Below are 24,323 nucleotides of genomic sequence, written 5' to 3'. Positions count from 1 at the left end.
ATACTATTATTAATGGATATGGGTAGAGAGCTAAAAAGTGTATTTTAGAACATGACGTGACCTTTATCTACCCAAAAAGGTTTGACTTGTTTTGTGAGCAGACACAGACATTTTACCTGCATGTTGTATCTGTTTGGTTTATGCATTTTGTCATTGATGTAAACAATTTTGGAGTAAGTAAACATTATTATATTACTGAAAATTGTGTAGTACTGCAGCTTTTCACAAATTAAATAATACCTGTGTTGGAATTTGACATTGGAACAACAACACTTTAACTTTTAACAGCTCCCTCTAGATAGTAAGCTCATTTGAACAACTCATTTGTCACGAACAGGGTCTGTACAGACGACTGTAATGACCCACAGTGCCCAATGATGGAATTTTAGGAGTCACCGTGCAAGAGCGGAGATACAGGACCAGGTGCAGGGTATATGGAAAAACAGAACAAATTCTGGGGATACAGCTTTAAAAGTCGTTTAAAAGGTTTAAAACAGTCCCCCAGGTGCAGGGTAACCACACTTCCCTGAGTGTTGGGCCATCAGGATTGTGAGTGGGAGGTATCCAGTACAGATAACAGGATATAGAGATCTCTGGCAGCTACGGACAGAAAAGGCAGGACAGAGCCAAAGGAGTAGAAACAGGTGGCAGAATCAGAAATACAGATTACAGGGACAGGCTACACACAAGATCTGCCAGGGCTTCAGGACACGACGCCCCTCTGCCGGGACTTCAGGACACGACGCCCCTCTGCCGGGTCTTCAGGACAGGAAGCCCCTCTGTTGGGGCTTCAGGACAGGACACCCTCTGCCGGGGCTTCAGGACAGGACAGGACACCCTCTGCCGGGGCTTCAGGACAGGACACCCCTCTACTGGGGCTCAAGACAGGACACCCCTCTACCGGGGCTCAAGACAGGACACCCCTCTACCGGGGCTCAAGACAGGACAACAGACCAGGTTACACATAACAAGACTATACAGAAAAAACAGGACTAAACAGAATAGACTAGACAAGAACATGAATATAACCCCTTTCTAAGATAACAAGATTGGAAATTCTGTCACATATTATGGCCATAGCATGCTCAGCCCACCACTACGACAAAGTACTCCAATATATCGGTGGGTCCTAACACTAAAGCTTGCCTACTGAATTACTAATAAACAAACTAAACATTGAATCTATGCATATCACATATCAGAGAAAGACATACCTGCAGACTGAGACAAACATAATGGGTGGGGCACACCTTATAAAGGGAACAGAATCTGAAGCTAAGGACAGGACTGGAATCTAACAATCAGAAGTTCAGAACAAAGCATAAGGAAATCCAGGAATGGATTGTAGCGAGACAGGGGAACTGTAGCGAAACAGGGGAAACCAGAGATATGCAGCTCTACAGCCAGGATGGGGCATGACAGTCATCTTCTTATGTTATAAACTAATTGTCATATTCTGTCTACTCCTTGCATAGTGCTGCAGAATCTGATGACGCTCTATAGAACAATAATTAATAATAGAATTCTACTTAAATTGCATAACTTATTACTGACCTTGATATTGCTGACCTCTTTGATACTGGGCACCTGTTTATCGACCATGGATACATTCCATGTACCTTAGGGTGTGTGTGTGTGTGTGAACAGGGTTTCTCTACATGACACTAAAGTGACAATACTTGACAATGGGATCCAACCCATAAAGCTTATCCTTTAGGATTCATTGAGAGTTCACATTTCTCATACCATGTGGACTTCAGGAATATCAAGTTCTTCCTTGTCTTTGTCATTTACTAAGATGACCCTTCTTAGTTAGTGTACCATTTTAAGAAACTACTTCACCGCCACATGATTTTCTTAATACTTTATTATTAAGGTCAGGCCACGTTAAATCAACACAGGGAAGTTGGAATTCTATTTATTTAGAATTACAGTATCAACCAGCTCTAAATAAATAGCATTTTAGAGGGGGGGGGGAGCATTTGGCAGTAGAGTGCAGCTCACTGTAGGAAATGTTTGTTAGAAGGAAATCCACAGTCAAAATACATTCTGTCATATTACTTTAACTTAAAAGACTTTTGTAATATTCTCCAATTGTAAGTACTTTAATATCCCATGTTGTATCTGGCACTTTTAAAGCCTTCAGCAGATAAATCTTTTTAGCAGAACATTCAGGTCAGCTAAAAAAGGACAATGAAAAGCTGACTGAGCTGAAGGATCTCTGTTGGTGGCCAGAGGAGCTGAGCAGTGGGCACAGGAAATTCTGAACAGACCGGGATTATTTTAAATCCCCTCATACCTTTCACTTTTTTTCAATAGTTACATATAAGAAGTGTGCAAAATGATCTGACGTGACTTTGGATGCATTTAATAGTGAACCAGAATAAGTGCAGGTCCTGCTGTTTGGTTTATGTTAAAATGTGCAGTTCTACTTAGTGATATTTCCAGCTACCGAGAGCTGTTACAAATTCTTCTGGTGACGTATTTAAATGTCCTTCCTAAAGATACTTAGACAAGCACTGGAATTATTGTCATGATTCAGTTTATAGCACAACATGTAAGGTATGTAGTATGCAAGATGTATACAATCAAAGGAATTACTCAAAGGAGTTTTATACCACGCACCAGAGCTGCTCTTTATCTGTGCTGGTCTTTAATATGTGGAAATTACACTGATATGGCCATCCTAGTGTATCCCCTTCTTCCCTTGCATGCGTATCTACCGCCAAAAAAGGTGATAATTTCCTTTTAGACAATGAAAACCATATCTTATTTCCTGTTACCTTCACCAATGAAACTAAAACATTATTAAGCTTATAGTATAATTCATATGCTAAACCTTACTACGGCTTATTAATGATGATTAGAAAAACATCAATAAGAAGTATAATAGTAAAATACTTGTTCAACATATATTTGTGCTTTACTTTGTCTTGTCGATATGATGGATATTTTAATTTCAAATATCTAAGATGCATAAGATACTGTAATTAATATTGTCTGGAAGAAAAAAAAATATTTTCATATTAAAGAAACAACTAAAAGGCTTTAAAGATTTACACAAAAGTAACGGTTTACAAAACAATTTGTATCTTCAAAGGTCTGATTCGTGCAGAATGTTCTGCTGTGCCACCTCCAAAAAAGTTCAAGGCAGCATGCTCTCTAAATAGTAGATAGTAGACATCTGGCATGTATTGCAGTCTTTGAGATGTTACTTTCCAATTGCAATAGGGCCTCTCCACATGGTTGGTACAAAGCTGTCTGGAACACTCCCACACCACATGCTTCAAAGCTTGTCCTGGTTCACTGGCCATGGAAAGCTTGGCATCGCCTCCTTTTTCTTAATGTGTCTAAACCAAAACAGTTAAATCCAGCTATTTACGTATTCTATAAAGCATTTTGTTTGGGTTCTTTCTTGGGTGTTTGATTTCCATATGAATATGATGTTGAGTGAAACCAAAGGGCGTATTAGGGTTCTTAATATATGCAGCCCAGCACTTTGATTTACATTAACATTCAGCATGGCTTTTTAAAAAATAATTCCGTTTCACCAAAACTGTTAATTTAACTTGCAGATCAAAAGGTAACAAATACACATTTTATGTGTTCATTAAATAAATCAAAGAAAACTAAGCAAAATCTATTTTTTTTTAATTATTAAGCAAATTATTCCACAATGATTTTCTCTAATCAAAGTCTGCTATGTTAATAAAGGTTTGACAGAGGCTTTATGATGATGATGCCAGCCCTCCCCTGTTTATACGCTGTTTGTTTATTAACATGTAACTGGATGTTATGGGCATGAGCAATATATTCCATTATAATGCATTTGTGGTGGCATATACTGTATAACTTAAATCAATAGTTAATGCTATTGTTGTGTGATTAAATGCATACCAACCAGTTCACAAAATGAAACTTTTAAGAACTTGATGTTAAAAACCAGTTGGTGCAATGCCAATAACCCACTCATTGTTGGAAAATATGCAGCTGCCTTTTAAAAGGTCCTAGTGGACATCCGTTATTGTGCCCCATAAGCACCTGCTAATAAAAATGTACATTAACTTGTGCAAGAGGCCTGATTCTTCACAAAGTATATTATGGAATTACAGTCCTTTCTGTAACATATTACTTGATGAATTTGTATGGCATTTCAAAGCAGAGATGGGAATTCTTTCTGCTGCTTTGGTTACCAATCTAGTTTTGCAATACCTTTGAAAAAACAAAGCTCAAAGCGTTGATATACTTTTAATATACTGCAGAAAATGAGCATTTAAATAAATGTTCGATGTTGCACAATTGATCATGACAACAAAAAGCATGTATCATTTCAGGGAAACGTTGCTTCCGGCAATGCATGGGTGGGTGGGAAATACATGTTTTATCCCACTTTAACTCTCATAGCTATAATACATAAAGTAAAGAACTGAGTTTTATGTGTTGTATATTTAAACTTAATTACAACATTTGTGGTATGTATTTATATAATGCATTTGAGATAACACCATTACATTAGGAAAGATTATGTCACTTAATTTTAAATACACACAAGGGTTACTTAATTATGATCTAATAACTTGTATATGTGATTGTATAACATAAAGATTAAGATAACTAGAGCACGATACTAGAGAACATGTATGTTAATTATCTGATCAATTAGTGTTTAGTTGACAGTCAACAGGCATTTGCCTATTACCAATGATATACTCACTATACAATATATACTGTATGTATCTCAGCTTCTACTCCACCTCATGTCTTTTGGCATCAATCTTTCAAAGGTCTAGCCATGGACTTCAAGTAAATCTGGATATTGTTGTGGACTATTTTGAGCAAATTGGAAATAAAACAATATAAATCTAATGAAATAATGCTCCCTCCCACAGTCTCTCGGTTCATACACCTTAAGGGGCAGGGCGGTAGCCAGGACGGCAAGGCTAACCACACAAAGGCTAGCTTCAATGAGAGCAAATAATGATTGGGAAACAGGCCAACTTTGGTGGCGCCATCAGCTATGCTTCCTAGAGTATTTGAGGCAGACCCAAAGAGTTCTCTGGTACATTCAGATGGGAGCGTTTTATAGTTTCACATCTATTAAGTAAGATATATTTTATAACATTTTTCCTATATATTTTTCATATATATATATATATATATATGTGTGTGTAGTTCTTGGGGACAAACCAATGTAAGTTAGTAACCTCGCTAAAAAAAAATAGACAAAACATGGGAGAAAATCGCCAGTTGGTCAGTTCGGAAGCAAAAATTTTATTTGAATTACCAATGGAAACAATAGACATATGGTTAGCCCCATTTTTTTCAGAAATGCACAAATAAACTTCTTCTTTGTTTTAAAGAAAAATAACTACCAAAAGAGGCCAGTGAAAAGAAATGAAACAGGGGCATGAAAAGGTAATAAAGGGGTGCAGTAGATGCCAAAATCATTTTGAGGATTGTTATGGTTTCTCCTGTCTCAGGTTTCAATATATCAAAAAGAATTCTAAAAATGTATACAGAAAAGGCACCATTGATTCATTTTTGTCCATTGTGCTTTTTTTATGTGAGCATTTTTTTAGGTATGGATAATAAAATTCTAACATCTGTAAATTATACCATAAATGCTTATTAAAAACAAGAACTTATGTGATGTTCCTGGTTGGAAGTCATTTTGGAAGAGAATATCTATTTGCATGACAGCTATTTTTCATTTATATTGCAAATCTTAAGAGAATGATCCAGATATAGAAAATGTGTAGTGGTTGTTTGAAGATGTAAAATGATAGTCTCTCGTGTCTACAAATGGGAATGTAGTGATACGTGGCCAAACAGTCTGATAACAACAGAAGTTTAATGTGATGCGCTTTGGAAAATGGACATTTTCAAACATTAGAATTTGCATTCTATATATTAAATTCCCAAATTGTCAGACATCATTCCTTGGCATGTATAAGACATTAATGTCTATGTCATTGTCTCAATGGCTGCTCAAATCTCACACTTGCCTTAAACATTCAACGCCATGCAGTCATTGTTTATTGTGTAAAGTAGGGAATCTAGAACATCTGCAAATAAAAGTAACTAAGTATATGTTTTAAATTTATAAGCATTTACTTTAAAACATGCTAAGTTACTAGTTATGCTTGTGTTTTATTATCTTTATCACTATTGTGTTTTTTGTTCTGTGTTTTTCTAGGTTAAACTCATTGACTGCGGAGTGGAAGCAGAGCTTCTGGTATGTTTCAGAAGGTGTTTTGTCCTTATAGACATCAAAGGAATTGTATGCTACTCTTTTTTCAGGATTTTTAAAAATATGTATTGTGATGGATCAGTATCACATAATAACACATGGTTTAGAGAATTTCAATCCCTAGAGAGCTTTTCCTCATCACTTGATAAATTTTATCTTGATGTACTTCCAGGTTCCTTCAAGAAAGATTAATCAAGAGGTGAGAATGTAAAACCTTTCAGTATGAAAAATATTTAATTCATATGTTACTCTGCCTATCTAATATTCCCAGTGTACAAAGGAAAATGTTTGACACCGCTGATAAATAATTTATGATAGCAAACATCTTAACATCCTTAACCACAGAAAGTGTGGAAACACCAGATTTGCTTAGGGAAAAAGTAATCCTCTATCAAGGATGGGGTTGAGTTTCACAAAGTTTTTGCCGAACCACAGCGCAAACAAGTAATGAATGCACAAGTTTGCAATGACAATAACATATCCTAAGTAAATTATTATTTTTTTAATAATTTGAATGTCTTTGTTGTTTGGCTTCGTATATGATTTTGCTAGAATGAGGAAGCAGAATGTCCAAAGGACACAGAGAATGGCTGAGACATGAAAAGAGCATGCAGTATATACAGCAAGACAGTATAGAGTTATGGTCAATACCATCGGCACCTTTGGAATATTTTGTACATCATGTAAAACATCTAAAAAGTGTACAGTGGTTTGTATAACTCAAATGTTTGATACAGAATAGCAAAAGATCAATCAAAAACAATCAATACGGGCTTCAACAAGTACCATACGCCACATAGGCAAAGGCAAAAGAGTAGAACATAAAAAGGCATTGATCTTTGCCCGAAATCTACCTAGTGAAGTCATAATCATTCTGGGGAAATGTTATACGGACAGATGAAAGCAAAGTAGAGCTCTTTGGCAATGCAGGCCACTAATATACCGTAGCTACTGTTAAATATGGCGGAGCCATAATGTTGTGGGACTACTTTGCTGCCTCTGGTACTGGAGGCCTTGAACATAGTAAGGAAATCTTGTAAGCAGAGGATTACCAAGTCATTAAAGTATAAAAAAAATGGTCAAAAAGGAAAACAATTACTGTTTTAGACTGTTCATCAATGAGTGCTGATCATAATCTGATTAAAATCCTTCCAGCCGTGTGCCCTGTCTGAGGACTTCCTGCCATGTGCCCTATCAAAGGGCTATTCAGCCAACGCATCCTATTCATGGGCTGTTTAAGAACAGGCGCCGCCAGTACGACCACAGCTACCTATCTATAAACTTTCAGAACCATGATATATGTTCGAGGTCCTATCTTGCCAAGGTGCATGGCTGAGGTCTGTATCTTGCCTGTGCATTATCCTGTTTGAACAAACCAGTCCTGTTTGTATTGACGTCCTTATGTCAATTCTGTGTATCCAGCCAAGTGTGTGTTTCTCTTAGCCTGTCTGTGCCTACCTGACAAACATCATGCATCATAGGGTACAAACAGAGTCCCTGGTATCTTCTGCATCTGGCTCCCTCCTTGACTCCCTTGCATGGGTCACTCGGACACTCATACTCAGACACACATACCAACATACAGTACCTATACACACACAAACGCACTAAAAAACCCAGGCAAAAATGAAACAAAAATTGAGCCGAAATCAATTTTGCTTGGCATGCACCACATCCCAAAGGTGCTCTATTGGATTGAGATCTGGTGGCTGTGGAGGCCATTGGAGTACAGTGAACTCATTGTCATGTTCAAGAAACCAGTTTGAGATGATGTGAGCTTTATGACATGGTATATTATTCTGCTGAAAGTAGTCATCAGAAGATGGGTACACTGTGGTCATAAAGGGATGGACATGGTCAGCAACAATACTCAGGTAGGCTGTCGCATTTAAACGATGCTCAACCGGTAATAAGCTGAATGTTTCAGCTGGAATCAAGACTCATCAGACCAGGCAACGTTCTTCCAGTATTGTATTGTCCAATTTTGTTGAGCCTGTGCAAATTGTAGCCTCAGTTTCCCATTCTTAGCTATCAAGAGTGGCACCCAGTGTGGTATTCTGCTACTGTAGCCCATCTACATGGTTATTTCAGTCCTCCAACTGCCGCTCGCTGGATATTTTCTCTTTTTTGGACCATTTTCTGTAAACCCTAGAGATGGTTGTACGTGAAAATACAAGTAGATCAGCAGTTTCTGAAATACTCAGACTAGCCCATCTAGCACCAACAACCATGCCACGTTCAATGTCACTTAGATCCTTTTTCTTGCCCATTCTGATGCTCAATTTGAACTTCAATAAGTTGTCTTGACCAAATCAACATGCCTAAATGCATTGAGTTGCTGCCATGGGATTGGCTGATTAGTCATTTGTGTTAACAAGCAATTAAACAGGTGTACCTAATAAAGTGGCCAGTGGCCAGTGAGTGTATATACACGTATTGTTTGTTATAGTATGATAGTTGTTATTTCATGTACTTGTCAGTCAAAATTATGTCACATACTCTGCTTAAAGGGTCCATTGTCCACTGGCGCAGATCATTCTCTTGGAGTCCTCTAGAAATATGGTAATGATGTCACATCTCAGCACTCTATATGCTGCAGTCAATAGAGCAGCAGGTAAACATTTTGCAAGCTTGAAGTTATTAAGCCGGTTCTAGTAGCCCCTGCATACAAACTATGCCGTAATGAGTGTATTTAAGGATCCCATATGTGGCAGCTTGAAAGTTTAACCATGTGTTTTGGTTTTAATGGTTGTCCTGCTGAGCAGTGCATGACTAACACATTTGGAAAGGCATATTTTCACAATATGTGTCACTTATTTTTTTCTATTGTCTTAAATCTTCAGCCTATTGGAATTAAGATTCACAAAATGCCAAATCACATGATATATTTCATTTAAGTATAATCCAACTAATAACCCATGGGATATTTAAATTTAACTTTCTGATTGTTTGAGTCCTTAAAACATGAAGGATATGATTTTATTTGTGTTGCCTATTTGATGTAATTACATATTTTCCAACAGTATTTATGTGATCATAATGGAAAGAAACTGTGAATGTTTTACAAGGAACTAAGACCTTTTTGACAAGACACTTCCCTCACTGAAGGCAATAATTCATTGAGTTGAAGTTAAGCCCTCTGCAGGTGGACATACTGAGTTTATGCATACGTGTATTTTCACTTATAGAAGTAATATTTTGTTTAATTTATTGTTCTAAACATGTCATTTTTTTATGAAAACAAACACATTGATCATTTTTTACATTATTGCCCTAAAATATATGAGTTTTGCCAGAACTGTAATTTAAAAAAATGCATGTATTATATACTGTATTAAAAAAAATAGAAATACAGATAGGTCTAAAGGCTAATGAAATGCTGAAGACGAGGTTTTAACAAGTTGCTAAATTAATAAAGCTATGCTTATTACCAAAAAAGCAATGAATAAAACGCATAACATTCACCTTAAGCAGGCAGTTTCCTATAGTAAAAAGAAAGTACACCCTCTATGAATTCTATGGTTTTATACATCAGGCCATAATAACAATCATCTGTTCCTTAGCAGGTCTAAAAATGAGGTAAATACAACCTCAGATGAACACCAATTAATTAATAATAATTAATTATTAATTAATTAATAATTAATTCAATAAAAATAAAGCCAAAATGGAGAAGCCATGTGTGGAAAAACTAAGTACACCTTATGATTCAATAGCTTGAAGAATCACCTTTAGCAGCAATAACTGCTTATCATTTTCTCTCACATTGTTGTGAAGGAGTTTTGGCTTACTGTTCTTTACAACATTGCTTCAGTTCATTTAGGTCTGCGGGCATTTCTTTATACACATCTATCTTAAGGTCCCATCAAAGCATTTCAATCGGATTGAGGTCTGGACTTTGACCGGGCCATTGCAACACCTTGATTCTTTTCTTTTTTAGCTATTCTGTTGTAGGTTTGCTGGTGTGTTTGAGATCATTGTCCTATTGCATGACCCAATTTCTGCCAAGCTTTAGCTGTCAGACAGATGGTCTCACATTTGACTGTAGTATACTTTTGTATACAGAGGATTTCATGGTCACCTTAATGACTACAAGGTTCCCAGGTCCTGCGGCTGCAAAACAAGCCCAAATCATTACCCCTCCTCCATTGTGCTTGACAGTTGGTATGAGGTGTTTGTGCAGATATGCTGTTCCAGAAGTCTTGTGGTTTCTTCAGATGCAACTTTGCAAACCTAAGTCCTGCTGTCATGCTCTTTTTAGTGCCTTCTCCTGAGAACCCTTCTAAACTTGTACAGTCTTTTTCTAATTGTACTGTCATGAACTTTAACATTTAAAATGCTAACTGAGACCTGTAGAGTCTGAGATATAACTTGTTTTTTTTTTTGCAATTTCTCTGAGCATCGCACAGCCCGACTTTGGGGTAAATTTGCGGAGAAGATTGGGAACTCTCTTGAATGTTTTCCACTTTTGAATAATCTTTCTCACTGTAAAATGATGTAAATGGCCTTATAAGCCTTCCCAGATTGATGGGCAGCAGCAATTGCTTCTCTAAGATCATTGTCGATGTCTCTCCTTCTTGGCATTGTGTTAATACACACCCGAATCCTCCAGATCAGCAAACTGATAAAACTTTGGCTTTCATAGAGGTGGTCACACTTGCCAACGATCAATTAATCAAAGGCATTTGATTAGCAGCACCTACTACTTAGCATCTTAATTTCTATGGCAGCAGTAAGGATGTAGTTTTCCCACACATGGCTTCTCTATTTTGGCTTTTTTTGTTGAATAAGGCATAACACAGCATACTATGCCACGTGCTGTTGTCCATCTGAGGTTTATTTACCAATTTTTTGGCCTGCTAAGGAACAGATGATTGTTATAATGTCCTAATATGTAAAACCATAGAATTCAAAGATGGCATGCTTTCTTTTTCATATATATATATATATATATATATATATATATATATATATATATATATATATATAAATATATATACACAATATTTGTCTCAACAAGACTTTTTTTGTTTGGCAAAAACATTTTGATTATTACTCAGTTTCTGCATGTACTGTAACTAACTCTGGGAAAATATGAACTTTATGCAAGTTCTCATGCTTCAACTAACAAAACACTACAAATATTGCTAGGTACCCTACTGACAATACAAACATGGCACCTACAGATCAAATAGTGTTCCCTTTCAGATATTTCTAGAAGCTTAAGTCCACATAGCAAGTACATTTCTGGATTGTATAGACAGGATGATAAAAGGAGCAGGCCCAGGCTTACCTTAGGGGCCCATAGCCAATGTTGTCTGGGCCCCCTCTACAGCTCCCAATGTCTAGTGTCTTTGTAATAATGTGTCCTAGAGGCCTATGCACCACCTGCTGTTGGAGAAATGATGGAGGATGATGTCATATGCTGTTGCCAAGCTCCACACAGACCGCAGAAGAAGCATCGTGGGAAAGCTTTGTGCTGGTAGCACCAAGGTACCATTGGGCTGAAAGTGGAAGTTGGGGGAGCTTGCCCTGGCCATGTTATGCTTAAAAATGACCCTGTACTGTATACGGATCATTAATTTGTTAACACTACTGTGCTATTTTAGATAGCAATTTGGGGAAAAATAGGCAAGGTTAAAATACATTACATGTTTTGGAACAAGTTGAAAACTCAGCCAAATAAAATTCACATATATTTTTTTGGTTTGTGCACTTTTACAAAACATTTCATAGATAGTGGATTTACATTCAATGTCAGCATTCATCCTTCTTTTTTCTTCACAGGTATTCTTTTGGCAGGCTGAGTTGAGTTGTAAATTGTTACACAACTTTTTAAAATATCTGCTATTTGGTCATATACCTCAAACATTTGCTGTGTAAGTTTCAAATCACTTTTGAACCCTTTAATAATACATACTTATGCTAATATATAATATCCTAATACTTAATTCATACTTCATACTTATCCTAAAGATCAAAGAAAAAGTTTTCAAACGTTTCTTTCTTCCCTGGCAACATATCATTTATAATGTTTCTCATAAACTTAGGATACGAGAGTGAATTATAAGGTTACTGTTTTTTATCGTTGTAAACAGATGCAATGGCAAAATGAACTCTACATTTTTATCACAATTTTATTCACCTAGTATGTATGATTGCTATTATTACATTAACAGATTTAAAATAAGGATTAGTGATTAAAGCTTTAAAGCTTGCTGTACACTATAAGGGTAACAATAAAACATAATACTCAATAATTAATTTTAATATATTATTTAGAACTATATGTCCATTGAAAGCTTAGTTTGTTGATTGTATTGCTGCAAATGTGAATTTTATAGGGTTTATTCACTAAAGACAGAGTTTGCAGGACAACTCTATAAGTTCACTATGCATTATAAAGCTCTAGCCTCGGTGAGCTTCACCTTTAAGAAGAGCTTGGAGGGCACGGTATAATGTGCCATTAAATCAGTGAGGCATCTTACAATCTTAGACATCAACAGCACAAGTGAAAAAGATTTTCTTACTTAGAGCAACTGTAAAGGTGGCTTTAATAACGCAGTATATGGACACATTAGGCTGTAGATGTGTAGTTAGTTGCATATTGCTGCAGCTAGTTGGATATTTTGTTTGTGGGGTTACCTAAAAAGTAGAGACTCAGACCAGAGAAGTACAGTGGAAAATGTTCATACAGTGCAGGAATTATGGTGTTTTTTTTATTTTTTTATCATGAACCATGTATATTCAGAATCAGAGCTATAACAAAGGTTCTTACCACCTTGGGGAGAATCAGAGGTTCTGCTCCCCACTGGCATCTTCTGCAAGTGGAAGGGGGTACAGGGATATTGCTGCCGAGTAGCTGAAGTGAGCTACTCTCCTCGCAGCACCCTCAGCAGGCACCCTTCTTGCTCCATGAAGTTTATTCTACTTTTCAGAATTATATAGGTCAAGAAGAAAATGACATAATGGCCAGTTGTAGTAATTTAAATGGGCCAGGGTATGGGCGAGTATAAATTGAAAAGGTGTAGACAAAATTGGGAGGGAGAGGTTTTTAAATGAAATTGGACAAATGCTAAAAGATCACAGAATGGATTAAATGCAATATATAGGAAGAGAACATAAATAGTTATACATGTTATGCAAATAGAAAAGTGCATTAGTGAAGTCTAATATTACCCTTTTAATTTGTTTCTTTACCTTGAAGTACTTATAATCACAAAGCCAGTAGAATAGTTTCCATGAACACGCACAAAATATACAGTATGTTTATAGTATTATCAATAGCACTATTTGTTATAAAGAAAGGAAAACAGACTGGGTGATAAGAATTCTTACAAAGGCAATTGCTGGGAATATTGCCAGAAATATAACTATTTTTAGAAAAAAAAAATTATAATTTGAACTTTGTGAAAGAGTTTCAGATAAACAACGACGAAATATCTTAGAGAGAATGGATCATTGATGAACTTCCATCTGGAATCGTACCAACTAGCAGGGCACTTAACGATTCTATCCATACACGTTATAACAGCATCATTTTGTGAACAAACTGCCTTAGATCACTAATGATGTTTTAAAGAATTGGAAGGTTGTTGGCCTGAGTTGAAGAAATCCAATAAAGAGCTACATTAAAAATAAAAACAGTTTTGTTTATCGGGGATATAGCCCCGTTGTGTAATACATACACAAACATTACCTCCAATGTTCCCCCACACCATCCTTTGAAAAGCCGGCCCATGGGAACTCATTCAGAGCTTTGTATGAAGAAATGGGTCAGCTGTAAAAGTTCAGCCAAGAACCGAGGTCTAACTTTTGGCGTCAGCTACTTGAACATGACTGGAGTCTTAAATGAACCCAAGACATTTCTCAATGCCATAAATATCCCAGAGATATAAAAAAAAAAAACAGGTTTTTGAATCCTATACTATATTCTACCTTCCGCACATTATCTGTATGGTGAACATTAGGTTAGTTGCGACATTCAACCCACTGCTATCCAGGCTGATATTGAAAACATATTTAATGAAACACTGAAAGGATTAGAACATCCTGAAAAAGGGAAAGTCTGACTAACGTTGCAGCTGCGTAGCATTCCAGAGAATGTGCAATTGTGCCAAATGTATTAACTAGTCAATTATTGAAAACTAAACAATATACAATGTACACACATCAAATAATTAACAAAAACAGTTTATTACTCGCTACAAAGATCACCTAACCCCTTTGATACCCCTAATTAATGCGGCTGTTGTTCTGTTATGCATACTTCATTTTGGTTCTGGGGCAAATTTTATCAAAAAGGGTTTATCCAATAAAGATCACAGTTGGACATTGGGTATGTGTTATGCATGGTAAGGGTCGATTCAGCTCTTTTTGCAGAAAAAGCTTGATGGGGTAGCCCTTGATAATGCATACTGACATTAGGGAGTTGACATGTTAAACCATCCTGTAAACTCCCTGAATAGACTCCAAAGAGGGCAAATACAGTATCTAAATTAACCATTCTGAACGGTCGTTAGTTCTTATATACATGTAATAGCAAACATAGATGACAATTTTTTTTATGAATTGTTTTAGTCCAAGAGTGTTGGGATTTTTTCTTTTGTGTTTATTAGAATTATCTCTTTGTCGCACATGTGTTTATATCATTTTACCACGGAAGGCAAAAATAATAGTATATCCCAAGCTCCCCATGGCAAAATATTTTTACAAGCAAAAATATAAAAAAAATATTTTATAATAAAAATATTATAGCTCCATTGAGATTATGTGGGCATTGTTGTAATATCACAGAAATACAGCTTGTTCCAAAGACTTTAACTTAGCTCCATCAGAAATCATAAGGTGGCTACATATATTCATATATATATATATGAAGCTTGGTAGAAATAACCAAACTTAAAGTAGATCACATAACATATAACTAGCAATGTTTTTTCAAATACATACTTTGTTCTTTGCTTAGATAATGTTTCCTCCATATTTTAGGTTACTTTGATTGTGTTCTGTTCATAATTAGCCCGGCATCACTGTGTCCCCTATATACCGTATTGGCTCGAATATAGGCCGCACTTTTTTCCCCCACTTTAAGTCTTTAAAGTGGGGGTGCGGCCTATATTTGGGGTCTAGCGCCCGACGCCCGGGACATGCAGTCCCGGGCGCCGGGCAGGCAGCGGGGTTAGGATACAGATCCCCCGCAGCGGTGCAGGGGACCTGCATCCTACTCCCCGATACGTTCAGACAGCCTCCTTCCCACGGGGGGGGTGCCGGCACGGGAAGTTGTCTAAGCGTTGTCTAAGCGCATCGTGCGGACCGTCCGCACGATGCGTTTTACCTCTGCCCACCCCCGACTTAACGGAGCAGAATCCCGGGTGTCTTGCGGGGCCGGCGGGGAACATCTACGCAATACGCGTATACAACTTGTATACGCGTATTGCGTAGATGTCCCCCGCCGGCCCGCAAGACACCCGGGAGTCTGCTCCGGTAAGTCGGGGGGGGGGGGGGGCAGAGGAGGACAATGGCAGCATATCTCGGGGGGGGGAGGACAGTGGCAGCATATCTCGGGGGGGGAAGGACAGTGGCAGCATATCTCGGGGGGGGGAGGAGGAGGACAGTGGCAGCATATCTCGGGGGGAGGAGGAGGACAGTGGCAGCATATCTCGGGGGGGGAGGAGGACAGTGGTAGCATATCTCGGGGAGGGAGGACAGTGGCAGCATATCTCGGGGGGGACAGAGTGGCAGCATGTTTTTTTGGTGCTTTTTTAAAGAAAAAAACTTTTTCTTTAAAAAAGCACCAAACTTTTAGGGTGCGGCCTATATACGGGGGCGGCCTATATCCGAGCCAATACGGTATATCTTGGTACCTGATATTAACATACATATCTGCAGGAATTTCCATTTTCAATCTGATAAGAAATTAACATTTTAAATTCTTGCTGTGCATTGTAATATTATGCATTCCTATGTGACCCACATAACACACAAACTGATTTTTGTAAATTGGATTAGAGTTTACTAAGCTTACGTTATAAAATTTACAGATGCAATGCACAAAAGACAAAATTATCTTTGTTAAATATCACAGATTTTACATCTGTTTTTTTTTTCTAAAAGTACAATGATTTGTGTACGAAGTAATAATTTGTTAACGGTAGAATAATACATTATTGTGATTATTGTTTATTGATTTATATAGCGCCATCATATTCTGCCGTGCTGAGCAATCGGTAAACAGGACATTACAATTAGTTCATGATATAACAATTTGGACTTACAGAAAAAGGTAAGCAGAGCCCTGCTGGGTCAAACCAGCTTACAATCTAGAGGGCTTCTTACATATATACAGGATCCTAATAAAAAGTTAAACTTCACTTTCGAGACAGCAAATTCAGAGTGACTATTCCCTGAGTATCGTCAGTCCAGCACATTATTAAAAGTATTTGCTATTATTGTTCTTTGGAATAGCATTTTTCTATTCTTTATGGCCACATCCAATGGAAAGGTTCCAAGTTAAATATTTCCCCCAGGGCATGCTCCAGGACAATAGAAAACAGTTATACTTTATTTTTAGTAAATGTCTCTAGTTTGCAGGCTGTTTTATGAAGGATATCTACAGGGGGCAATAAGCAATAAGGGGTATTTGTCACCGGACCCTTGATGCTGCGTTGTCATTTATAGATTTGCCTTGCTGCATTTTGTAGGGATGAGATGGGGGCTCACTTGATACATGGGGTCCCTCTTCTGCCGGAGTGCCATTTGCACTTGTATAATTTATGATGGTAAAGTTACTATGTCAAGATGCCCCAGCTGGCTGCCTACAGTCACAGGAGGAGAGCTATGCATGTAGTAGCTTGAAATCCACATGTACGAAAGTCTGTGTACGTGCCTGCATTTGTGTATGTATTCGCAAGGGATTGTATTCCAGGGACCCATTTGATCTTGATCCGCCCCTGGATTTCTATACTTCACAAAAAAAGTATAATTTGCTGGCAAGAGATGCGTAAAGAGTTTCAAAAGCAATGTGCCAGATACCAAGGCAGATGCCGTACAAAGAGTAGGTTGATTCTTGGCTAAAAACACCTCCCTTTTAGTGCTTTGAAATGTTAACTAAAGTCTGCCAGCATGAGACCTTGTTTTAATCACACTAGCCACATTAAAGAGCTGGATTTGTTTATCGCAGGTCATTTAGAATGAAGCGATGATAAGCTTGCTTGCTTAGGAAATTTCCGTCTTATCCAAAAGTTCACATGGTTTTTCGTTCCGCTCTAAATTTTAACCAAGGCAAGCATTTTAAATTTTATGTAAAGGCAGTAAATACTGTCATTTTCTCTTGTCTTTTCCATAAAGAATATTATATTTGTACTAATAAGGTTTTGTAAAATATCACATTAGTCACATTCAATGTGAGAATATTATTGCAATAATTTAAGGTCCCCTTTAGAGTTTAAATGACAAGGCTGTTTCGCTCCTTCTATCTCTGTTTAAACAAGTTTTTGGAAGAATAACATCTTTGTACAGCACCGTAAAAACTGTCTGTGCTGTATTAACCACAAAACCTATTATGGATTTTGGGCAGACCAAAAGCCCATGGGGAAAAAATGTTAATAGATGACTCAAACCTGCATCTAAAAAAAGAGATCTAGGCCCAAATCTTTGGTACTGTACCTACCCGTTGCTAAATTACAATTGAATTATAACAGGGGACTGTGGTTTTTGTCAGCGCCTGTGACTTAAAAATATCAAAACATTAACCTCGGCCCCCCCACAATAAATTCAGATATAAGTAGTAAAAAAAAAAAAAGAATGGCGGTCTCCAGGATCCCCTTTTAACTAAGGATGGAAAGATGATCCAATCTTGTTCACTAACCCATACTCACGGTAGGGTTATCTACAGCCTCCTCTGCTCTACAGGAACAGTCCCTTCACAATTGTGGAAGGTTCCTGGGTTTACTGGTTCAATGGTTATGGGTTTAGCACTGAAAGGGTTAAACTAATCACTTTTTTCTACACTATTTTACTTTATATACAAGAAAGACAAAACAATATTATTAAGATACAAACAGATGGTGAATTATTATAACATGTTTATTTATGATCACTTCCAGAATATGATTTCCTTCTTAAAAGAATTCAATAATACCGTATTTGCTCAATTGTAAGACAAGGTTTATTCCAGAAAAAAAACTTCTGAAAAATCGACCTCGTCTTATAATCGAGGTCATCCTGTAATCAGACCTCAGATCATCCCCTATGATACCTCCGAATTCCAGCATCCTAAGCCACATCTCTGCATGCACCAAGGGCGAATCCCAGCATTTTTTCTTGATTGACAAATGTGATCTAATCACAACAAATTTCCTACATGTGCAATGTATAGATAATAAATTTATATTATATGCCAGCCTATGTGCTAACCTATGGTTGTTACTTAATATTTATGTAAGCTTTTTTTATTATTCTATTATCCAGGATCAACTTTAATGACAGGATTTGAGCACAACCTTTAATTGCAATTGAGAACATGCTTTTGAAATACACATGGTAGTAATTCTAATTGGCTACTGCTCAAAGCAAGTCACGGCACATAAACAGCATTTCACAGGGAAATGAAAAATAAGTGTGATATTTAGATAAAAAAAAGTTTGTATTAGCACTTTGGGAAGATGATTAATGCAAAATGCTTCAGCCTTTCCTTTGTTTATTTTAGTAAACCTATATATACTCTAGCTGGATTATGTACAAGCATGCATGGGGTACATACGGTATAAAGGTCTCGGCAGATTTGCAATGTTTTATTGAGATATTTTTTTTAAAAAAAGAATAATAATTTGTGTCAGGAAAGCACTTTCATTAAGACCAAAGGAAGTGCTTGCCGCGTGTTCAGCAGAGAATTTGCAGAATCCCTCCATGCGTTTCCAAAAGCAACCCCAAGAAAATTTAAAGAGACTTTGCATTTTCCGTAAATTGCATATGATTGGTGGAGTGTCCGTTTAAGACATGTAGTAAACAAAAGGTATTATATATAAAGAACAATTCCGGTGTAAAATGGTAAACATGAAGCAATCAGTTGTAACATTCATATGGTTGTTGCACCATATTTTGCCCAATAATTGTGCTTTACACATACAGTATATATGGATCTATAGTTATTTTTCTCTTCTACTTAAAACCATACCTCCTAAGTGTCTCTCATCAGTTTGTGACACATATAAATGCCAAGTCAATAAAAAATATGCCCTGCCTCCTTATATCTGTCATCCTCAAATGTAGGCTTTGTAGCAGGGGCACAGTTGGGGGGCACCTCTGTCTTTAGTTATGTACCGTGTCCAACGTCTGGCTGCATTGCCAGATATTAACTGACCCGTCAGCTTTCATTCAGTGCATTTGGACCATTAGTGATGTCAAATGCTCCTTGATGCAGAAGACAGCAATCTGAAAACAGAGACCTAATGTGTGGTGCAGCGATGATCAGACAGCTGGCTACTTCTATTCGGATTTCACACCGTGACTTGGAGGTCGTTTTGAAACGTTGCTGTAAATTCTAGACAATTGTTATCATGTGTAAGCTTAGAGAAGACCACCATGGATGTTTTTCTTGCTTTTTACATAAAAGCTTGAGATAACAAGAAAGATATGTATGTACATATATGAAATTAAGCAATATTTAATGAAAAGCATTAAAACTAAACCATATCTCCTTAGAACAGAACACAGACAGAATGCTTTTGAAAGATGTGAAGAGTTCCTCATTACATTGGATTCAAATACCTAGTGGTCACAGCTGAAATCCATAAAAAACATAAGACATTCTTCAGTAGATCACCGCCATCTGTGTGACTTTGTCTTGAGTGATGCCAACAAGAACACAAGTTGAAAAGTGTAATGATAGTGAACAAATAACAGTCTGTGCTTATTATTCACTGTTCAGAGGAGAAACTTCAAAATCTGAGACCTTAGCTAAAGACCCTGCTGAAGAATGTTCCAGTTACATTTTAAGCAATGAAACCCACAATTAGCATATAACACACAGTAAGAATAATAGGGTGTTTAGCGCCTGCAGCACCAGTGATAATACAGCTACATCCATGGTTTTGAAGGTCTTTTTCTTTGCAACAAATTTGTATTTAGTGTTTTCAGCTAGAGCCACCTGACAACAGCTCACAAAGATGTATATCAAACATTTGTACCAGTGTAAATGAAGAGGGATGTGTGGCAGGAGTGACAATAGTATACCTGACTGCTTAGAGCCAAGCCAGCAGAACCTTAAGCATGGCACAAGCCCAATCCCACCCCCAAAATTGAAACGACATGGTATTGTGGGTAAGGGCGTAGGTCACAGCTTTATTAAAACATCATGAACCAGCACATCATAACCATACATAAACATAACCATCCTGCCAGCTGTCGCGTTAACCAACAGGCAGATACCCCAACACATTACCAAGAGCTCTCGTTCTGGGTACCGTCAGCCTCCACAGAACTCGTCTCCCCAAGCCTTCTCCAGCCACCGGATATTCCAACGAAAAAGGGGCTGGCCATGACTTCCCGCTGTGACTGAAAGAAAAGAAGAAAAAAAACAACAACACCGGCACAGGAAAAATACATAACATGAAGAAATACATAGGAGGGGAGGGTGGGTGGTAAGCTTGTACAGTGTCAGAAATGACTGAAGCCCTGCACGGGTAAGACCCCTCCTTTATTCCTCCCTAGTACATTAAAGCAACAATGTTGCTATCCACACCTGTAACCGGACCATGAACTTCCGGCCCCCGGCAAGGGCCAGCAGTCATGTTCCCCCTTCCTAACCATCCAAGGGGGCCCCTTTCTGTCCTAATGGGGTGAGTCCGACTCATGCTTCAATCTAGACCTAAAACATTTGCTGTGGGCTTGCTGTGCCACCATAGTTTGCTGTATAAGTAATAACAGTATGAATAACAAAATCTTATATTACTCATTTATGCCAGAATAATAAAAAATCAGGTGCCCCAAACTAGTGCACTCTATAGAATGACGCTTTGACACCAATGTACATGGATAAAATGGAGAACTGGTTGGCATAGTTTTATTATGGTTCTAGGATCAAATCCTTTGTATGTATAGTGCACAGGTATATTTTATTTCTTTTAAATGAGCTACTAATTACTCAGGTGGATTGTTCTAAAAATATGACAACAAATTGCAACAAAAAAGCATATAAAGTTGTTGTCGGATACAGGGATCATTTAAATATGCATTTGAGACATCAGCTGGACATTATGTAAGACATCATGGGGTTCTCAGAATTTAGGGTGAGTATTTTTAAGCAACTGTATATATCCAATACATTAAGCATTTTTATTGAATTTACTGGCATAGATATATCATATCATATATTTTTTTAAGCTTGCGAGCAGGGCTCTCTCGACCTATTGTATTGGTTTGTCTTAGTCTATCAATTCCAGCCTTGTCATACCCCTTGAATATAGGTATTTTAAGAAGTGCTGCGTAAATTGTTGGCATTATATAAATAAAAGATTTAAAAGAAGGTGTTAGTGTTCTGCTTTCACATTGTCCCCTTTTGAAATAAATCTTTGAAGGAACATTTGTTTTCCGGCTGTTTTCTTCGAGAGTTATGGTCTGCCAAATGCTTTCTCTGTTTTTCACATGTTGAGTTTGGTCTGTACACCGCCGACTGACCTCTCTGTTGTCAGTTTCGGCATTGCTGTATTGACATTGTGCTGCATGTCGTTGTGAATTGTTTAAGGCTATAAAAAAGCTTGAAAATCAAAAGCTTTTTTTAAGTGCATTTCATAAGTCAGTTAGAACTTAGATTGATGGGAGTGATCCTTAAAGTTTCTTTGTATGTATTCAGTTAGGCTTCTTCTCTTGACTCCTTTTATTCTTCAGTATTTTGTCTTCTTTCTTCGTCCACTTCTCCCCAATATCAGCTCCAGTAACCAGGCCTCCGAGAGCACTTCCTCAGAAGGGTGGAGCCTTCACATACACCCTCTCCTTGATTGGAGGAAAAGGGGAGAGGCTGTCCCTGTGAGGTGCGTCATGGCTCTGTCCTTTCGCAGAAGTACTCCAGGAGGCCAGAATATTGCAGACAGATTTACAGAGAAAGAGAAGCATGAGGGAGTGATAGTGTAAGATAGCATGAGTAAGAGTGAATGAAAGTGTGAGAGAATATGAGAGCGTGTGAGAAAGAGTGTGAGAGTGTAAGAGTGTTAGTTTAAAAACAACAGAATGTAAACAAAAATTCATACCTCTGTGCTTCATTCTTGTTTGAGTTCCTCTTTGTTTTCGGACATTCGTACGAATTAATGAAATTGGCAAATTACACAAGTTTAATTTGGACTAAAAATACCACATATATTTCTAAAATTAGAAACAAAGGGAATATTCTTCTGTGACTTAACCAACAAATTAAAAAAAATCCACATAATCGGGCATAACATACGCATAACCACATTGCAACACACAAACTTAGTATTCATGTTTTAAACAGTGCACATTTTTAAACAGTACACATTTTTAAACAGTACACATTTTGACTTCACAGATTTTTTAAAGCATTAAATGTATGAAGTTCTCCTGGCATCTGGGGGCTCCTCCACCAGACCCCTTACCAAATCTCCATGAAGAACATTTTCCAAACATGTGCATTGTTCTGACAGACTTTGTGCACACATATTGTATTCCATAAAGCTATGAACCCTTAGTATTCCTAAACGACTGTATAGAATAAAGAAATCCATTTTACCTGAATATTTGAGTGTCTCTGTATTTGAATATGCCTACTGAGTGTTAGCATACATTTCATCAGGTATCTTAGCAAACCGCACTATTGAAAGGGAACCTTAAAGGAACACATCATTTTCAACAAAGAATGTATATTAACCCCTTAAGGACAATGGGCGTCCCTAAACCCATTGAAAACAATGCATTTTGAGCCCGTACATGTACAGGCTTTGTCATTAAGGGGTTAAGATACTTTATTGGTTGGAATGTTAATATGCTTTCATTAAACATGCTGCTTGAAGCCACACACATGAGCATGGAGTGACTCTTATCAGAGCTGGAGCTGATTGGTGGTGAGTATATCGGCCGAACAACACATATGCCAGCACAAATATATGAAGCAACCACCCTAATATGCATTGGGTGTTAGGAGCATCCCTTTAATTAGATTTTTAGTGAATCTAGTCCAAAATGTTGGTAGTCAAATGCAAGAGAACTTTGCAACACCTTAATTCAGTTTCTAGGAAGGTCAGACTGACTGCTTCATATGTCAGTCAGAATCAGGTGGTACTCCACATGATCTACACTTTTTATATTTTAATTACATTTAAGGATCAAGACAATAGTTCAAACTATTATGAGGGATGCTGGGCACAATGGACCTTTAAGAACTGATCCAGAAGCGACAAAAAGGTTCTTGTTACCCCATAGAAACAGATAACATTATCTGTGATTAATTTAGAACGGATTGTTATCTCAAAATGTTCCTTTCTAGCCCATGGGGTACTGTAGGTATAAACTCCTTGTACATTTATCACATGTAATAGAAAACAGCCCTTATCGACATAGGAAACCACTCTCTAAAACAGAATCTGTCACAGTCATTTCCATGTGTCATTTATCAGGGTTATACACAAAACAACAGAGAATATTATATCTGTGCATATCCCTTTTATTTCTTTGCTATTCTAAGTATTTGTTGATTTCCTATCCTGGAGATAAATCTCTTTGAGAATTTAGAATTACATTTGCGGTGACCAAAAAATATGACACTAAAAGAGAAATCCCTTTTTCAAACACCAACTTAATTTAAAAAGATCTTCAGTTTTAAGTTAATTTAAAGTAATGTCCCTTTAATAAAGTCCACTTCTTTTGGAAGATTGTATCAAAACAAATCAAAAAAAGGTTTTAAGGTGTCGGGGATAAAATAGTTATTTGGATATCACGGATAAAAAGCCCAGCGGTCTAGCGGATCTGACTTAAGCTTTTCATGAGATATTCTATCACTATGATCCCATCAGTATTACACAACTCTTAGATATCTCTTCAACTAGAATAACTCATGAGAAAG

The sequence above is a fragment of the Spea bombifrons genome, chromosome 1 (genome assembly GCF_027358695.1).
Source record: "Spea bombifrons isolate aSpeBom1 chromosome 1, aSpeBom1.2.pri, whole genome shotgun sequence".
In the NCBI taxonomy this organism is placed as follows: domain Eukaryota; kingdom Metazoa; phylum Chordata; class Amphibia; order Anura; family Pelobatidae; genus Spea; species Spea bombifrons.
This window is presented reverse-complemented; position numbering follows the sequence as displayed.